Below are 6,513 nucleotides of genomic sequence, written 5' to 3' on the forward strand. Positions count from 1 at the left end.
CTGCTGCTGCTGCGGGTGCTATTATTACTGCTGCTGCTGCACGGTTGCTACTGCTGTTGATGTTGATTTTGCTGTTGCTACTGCTAATGATGATGTTGTTGTTAGGGCTTCTACTGCTGCTGTAGATGCCACCGCTGCAGACTGCAGTCTCACTCGCTGTCCTCGTCGTCGTCGTCGTCGCCGTCGTCGTGGTAATCGTACTTGTCGTTAACGTTTGCCGGTTGCTGGTCGTCCTTACTCCTTCGGATGATGATGATGATGATGATGATGATGATGATGTAGAGGATGTGATGGTGGTTGGTGGTTGGTAGTTGGTGGTGGTGGTGGTGGTGGTGGTGGTGGTGGTGGTGGCGGTGGTGCTGATGTTGGCGTTGAAGATGAGGACGATGGAGAAGGTGGTGACGGTCGTGCTGAATGATGGAGATGGATGGAAATGATGGTGGTGGTGATATTGGAGGTGATGGTGGGTGATGATGATGACGACGACGACGACGATGATGATGATGATGATGATGATGATGATGATGATGATGATGTTTAATTCTTTATTATTTATTTTGGGCTACTGCTGTCCTGGTGATTATGATGATGGTGGCGTTATTGGTACTGGTGGTGGTGGTATTAAAGATGGTGGGGGTGTTGGTATTTTTTATTATGTTTATTTTTTCTTTTTAGTACTCAGTGGGTGGGATATTGTTGGGTTTGTTTAATGCTGGTGTGCCCCTTGGATATTGCTGATGGTGGTGATGGTGGTAGTGGTGGTGGTAGTGGTGGTGGTGGTGGTCGTCGTCGTGGTGATGGCGAAGGTAACGGTGTTAGTAGATTAGAGGTTGTTGACTTGGCTTTGGTGCCTTATACTACTTGTTATTGTTATAAGGCAAATACCAGTTTTGGTGGTGGTGGTGGTGGTGTTGCCGGTGTCCTGGCGGTGGTGTACGTTTGTGGCGGTAGTGGTTGTGTGTTTTTGGTGATGTAAAGTGTTGCAAGTGGGTGACGTTGGTACTATTAGATTGCGAGGAGTCGTTGTCGAGGTGCTTCATATATAAATGACGATAAAATCGAAGGTGGTGGCGGTGACGGCGGTAGCGGTGCTGGAATTCTTTCAATTAATGCATTAGTCGTGTGGCAATACGGATAGGTGATGTTTAGTGTTGTGAAGACAATGTTGGATCTCTTGAGAGGTGGCTTTTTTTGAGACGGTAGTGGCGGTGAGAGTTTGACTAAGGGTGGATTGATCGTGGTGCCTTTTTTACGCGTTGTTCGTGACAGTTATGTCGGTGGTGGAATAGGCGACAGTGTGCTCTCGGATTTTGATGGTAGCTCTATAGAGTTAGCGGGTGGTAAGGCTAATTAATGGTCCTGATGCTATTGGTAGTGATGTTCAATTTTGAGGCAGGGGTGCTTTTGATAGTCGCTGGGTTGTTTATAATGTTGCTCATACTGATGCCGATTGTGGGCCATAGCAGCGTTGGGGATGGCGGTGGTTTTGGTGGTGATTGTGATGGTGGTGGTGGTGGTGGTGGTAGTAGTGGTGGTGGTGGTGGTGGTGGAACTGGTGGTGGTGATGTTGGTGGTGGTGGTGATGTTGGTGGTGGTGGTGGTAGTGATGGTGGTGGTGATGGTGATGGTGGTGGTGGTGATGGTGGTGGTGGTGTAGGTGGGGTGCTGGTGCGGGTGCTAGCAGCGGTGATAGTGGTGGCAATGTTGGTGGTGGTGGTGATGGTGGTGGTGGTGGTGGTGGTGTTGGTGGTGTGGTGGTGGTGGTGGTGTGGTGGTGGTGGTGGTCCTGGTACTTGTGGTGGTGGTGGAGATGTTGGTGGTGGTAGTGATGGTGGTGGTGATGGTGATGGTGGTGGTGGTGGTGATGGTGGTGGTGGTGTAGGTGGGGTGCTGGTGCTGGTGCTAGCGGCGGTGATAGTGGTGGCAATGTTGGTGGTGGCGGTGATGGTGGTGGTGGTGGTGGTGGTGGTGTGGTGGTGGTGGTGGTGGTGTGGTGGTGGTGGTGTGGTGGTGGTGGTGGTGGTGGTGGTGGCGGCGGCGGTGTTGTTGGTGGTGTTGTTGTTGTTGTTGTTGGTGGTGGTGGTGCTGCTGCTGGTGGTGGCGGTGTTAGTGGTGCTGGTGGTAGTGGTGGCGGTGATAGTGGTGGCGATGTTAGTGGTGGTGGTTTTGGTGGTGGTGGTGGTGGTGATGGAGTGACTGGCGTCAGTGACGTTTGAGGATGTGTTGTAAGCGCTAGCGATGATCTAAGCGATGGGATGTTGATGGTGGCTTTACAAGGTGTTTGTGATGGAGGAAGAGATGGCGGTGGTTGTGATGGTTAATGATGATGTTTGCGGGATGGTGGTTTTGGTGGTGGTGGTGGTAGTGGTGGTGATGCCAGGGGTGCCGGTGGTGGTAATTGCTGATGTTGGTGGTAAGTGTTGGCTCGTGATGTTGGCGGGATGCTGGTATTTCTTTCAGTGGTGTTTGTGTAACGCTATCATTATTGCTGCTATTATATATATACTACGGTAAGTAATGTTGCTGTTGATGACACTGATGCTGCTGTGCTGCCGTTGTTTTTATTATTCTTAGTCTTGGCACTACTACTACTACTACTACTACTACTACTGCTGCTGCTGCTGCTGCTGCTGCTGCTGCACTGCTACTGCTGCAGCTGTCGTTGATATTGTTGCTGCTTCTGTTGCTGCTGCTGTTACCTTAGTTGCTGTTGCTTCTGTCTTCTGTTTCTCTTATTCGTTGCTGTTCATTGCTGCTGCTGTTGCTGCTGTCACCTGTGTTGTCACCTTTGTCAGTGCTGCTGCTTCTATTACTGCTGTGGGTGTAGCGTCGCATCTACAATTTCTTATAAACCTAACAGTTTTTTTTTTTAATTATTATTTTGTAATTATATTTCAAATGATATTAATGCCACTGTTGTTTTATTGCTATCTTACTTTTAGCTGTTTATATCATTTCCTCACTGTTGCTATTGGTGATGTTGTTGCTACTTCTGTTGCTGCTGTCTCTGCTGCTACCGATGACAATGATATGAGTTTGTTTTAGTTTCGTCCTTCTTTGGTCTCGTATGCTATCCAAATATTGCAAAGTTATACATCACACTGGATGTTTCTCCTCTAATAAGACCACTATCAACACAAAACATCATTACTACAATCACCACAGCGAAGGCTATTACTATTGGCAATCCATCTCTTTACTCTTTTCTCTTTTACTTGTTTCAGTCATTTGACTGTGGTCATGCTGGAGCACCGCCTTTAGTCGAGAAAAATCGACCCCAGGACTTATTCTTTGTAAGCCTAGTACTTATTCTATCGGTCTCTTTTTTGACGAACCGCTAAGTTACGGGGACGTAAACACACCAGCATGGGTTGTCAAGCGATGGTGGGGGCCAAACACAGACACACAAACACACATACATACATACATACATACATACATACATACATACATATATATATATATATATATATATATATATATATATATATATATATATATATATATATATATATATATATATATATGCATATACATATATACGACGGGCTTCTTTCAGTTTCCGTCTACCCACTAGGCTTTGGTCGGCGCGAGGCAATAGTAGAAGACACTTGCACAAGGTGCCACGCAGTGGGACTGAACCCGGAACCATGTGGTTAGTAAGCAAGCTACTTACCACACAGCCACTCCTGCGCCCATCTACTACTAATAATAATAACAATCCTTTCTAATTTTGGTTAAAGTTCAGTAATTTTGAGGGGATAGGAGGGCAAGTCGATTACATCGATACCAGCAATTCACCGGTACTTTATTTTGTCGACCTACAAATGATGAAGGGCGCAGTAAACCTGGTTTAGATTTGAAATAAGAACGTGAAGAGGCGCGGGAAACGCCGCTGAGAATTTTAACCACAGTAACGATTGTCTGCTCACCACCTTTAATATTTATAATATTAATAATCATTTCTTATTTGGGCACAACTCCGACATTTTTCAGGCGTACAGAAATTGATTACACCGACCCCAGTGCCCAAATGGCACTTATTTTATCGGACTCGACATGATGAAAGGCAAGGTAGACTTCTGCGGAATTTTAACTTCGAAAGTAAAGACGGACGAAATGCTGCTAAGCATTTTCTCCGGCGCGGTAACAACTGTACCAGCTCACCGCCCTAATAATAACAATAATAATAATAACAACAACAACATCAGCAATAATAATAATAATAATAATAATCTTTCTAGGCACAAGGCCAATAATTTTGCATCGATCCCAAAACGCAGATGGTACTTATTTTATCGACCCCAAAAGAATGAGAGGCCAAGTAGACCTCGGCGGAATTTGAACTCTGAACTTAAGACAGACGAGATACCGATAAGCATTTCGGCGGGCGTGCTAACCATTCTACTAGCTCGAAACCTTAGATAATAATAATAATAATAATAATAATAATAATAATAATAATAATAATAATAATAATAATAATAATAATAATAATAATAATAATAATAATAATAATAATAATAATAATAATAATAATAATAATAATAATAATAATAATAGTAGTAGTAATCTCAAATTTTAAAACAAACACATAATTTTCTTATGGTTTCTTAAACATTCTCTAGAACAAAACTATGTACAAAACCAAATATATGATACCCTAGGCATAACACTTACATGAACTTCTAACTTGTTGTCTCTTGAGGTCTCTGGGTGAGACTTGGATCCAACTTGTACAAATGCAAAACAAAAGTCAAACATAAAATGATAATAATGATGATGATGATGATAGTAACAGGCAATGGCTCTCATGGCTTCTGATCTTAATTGATTGGAAGTGTTATCATGTCAGTTGCTTGACCTTAACCAGTTGAGCATGGCCCTTAGTGGCTGACGGTATGTGCATCTCTGATCACGCGCAGAAGTAGTGGGGGAGCATCATCCTCATGTGCTGAGAGGAATTCTTTGGGGTTTGGGTAATTCACCTTTGGAAACATGGGTGCGTCGTTAACATCCTTAAACAACCCTTATTCAGGGACCTTTTGAGCGGGATGGGCTACTGAACCTAAAGAAAATTCTGAATTGGGCCCCACAGACAACCGAGGATATTATAATAACTGGTGCCATTCCATTAGAAGAAGAACATTCTAAGGAGACTCCCTCTCAATACTCCTTTTCTGTCTGGCACTTACGCCTTTAACCGACATGCTAAACGGAACTGGCTGTGGATACAACTGTTATGGCAAATCAGTCAGCCGTCTCTTGTATATGTTTGATCTAAAACTGGATGTGGCAAATGATAAACAACTGGAAACGTTACTACAGGCTGTACATGGATTTACCAAAGAAATAAATATCAAATTCGGTTTAGATCAATGTGTAAAAGTATATTTGAAATGTGTAGTAAGAATATCACACTTGATAAAGAAAATGAAATAAGAGAATTGGATCAAAACAAGTAAGATAATAGACATCAGTACTCTAGCTGTCCCAGTTATAAGTTACAGTTACAGTGTTTTGAATTGAACACTAAATGAACCAACCAACTAGACAAGAAAACATGAAATAAATGACAGAATTTAGAATACACCACCCAAAATCTGACATAGAAATGTTATATATATATATCAAAAATTAAAGTTCACTGCGGCTTTATACAATTAGAAAACTACTATAAATAGGATTACTGAAATACTTGACTCAGAACCATGGAAAACTGATAAAAGTAGCTACAAAAAGCATGAGAAATGTAAGAAAAAAAAATGTTTTCCGTTTTCAAGGAAACTGAAAAATACAAGAAAAAGGTAAAAATACTTGACAACAATGAAGGAAGAAAAAAACAAACAACAAAAGCTGTAAAGCAATTACAATCTAAGCTAAAACTGGAACTACAAACCACCTTGATAGAATGGTGGCAAGAAAACACCATGTATGGCAAATACTGGGATAAGTTAAACAGAAAATAAAAAGATAAAGTAAAATCACAACACTGGTAGAGAAGCTCAGGACTCAAAGCAAAGAATGAAGTATTTTTAACTGCGGTCCAAGATTAAAGCATGGTAACATAGAGCGTGTGTTTAGCATTTTAACATCTGATGATGTTCTCCTTGTCCAGGATGCGCCGCAGCTGCTTTCTTCCACGGACAGATAGACAACGAGAAGGAGAAAGAAGGAAATTAATTGACTACGGTACAAATATAGTACTCTATTTATCGACACTAAAATGATGAAACGCAAAGGCAACATCTGCTGGATTTGAACACAGATCGCAAGAAATCGGTGAACAAACATCGCATTATATAAAAAAACAAACTAACGTCTCTGCCATTTCACGTAACACACACGGCGAAGCACACTAACACACGTACACATGCGCACAAAATATATTCACATTCTCGTGTATATAATTACCAGTAATACCTTGGTTCAATAAATCGACTATGCCCTTTCTTTTTATAAATTACCTGGTTTATAGATCTAATCTATATTCTTGGGCTGAAAAGTTTATTG

This window comes from Octopus bimaculoides, chromosome 7 (genome assembly GCF_046866305.1).
Source record: "Octopus bimaculoides isolate indiv1 chromosome 7, ASM4686630v1, whole genome shotgun sequence".
In the NCBI taxonomy this organism is placed as follows: Eukaryota; Metazoa; Mollusca; class Cephalopoda; order Octopoda; family Octopodidae; genus Octopus; species Octopus bimaculoides.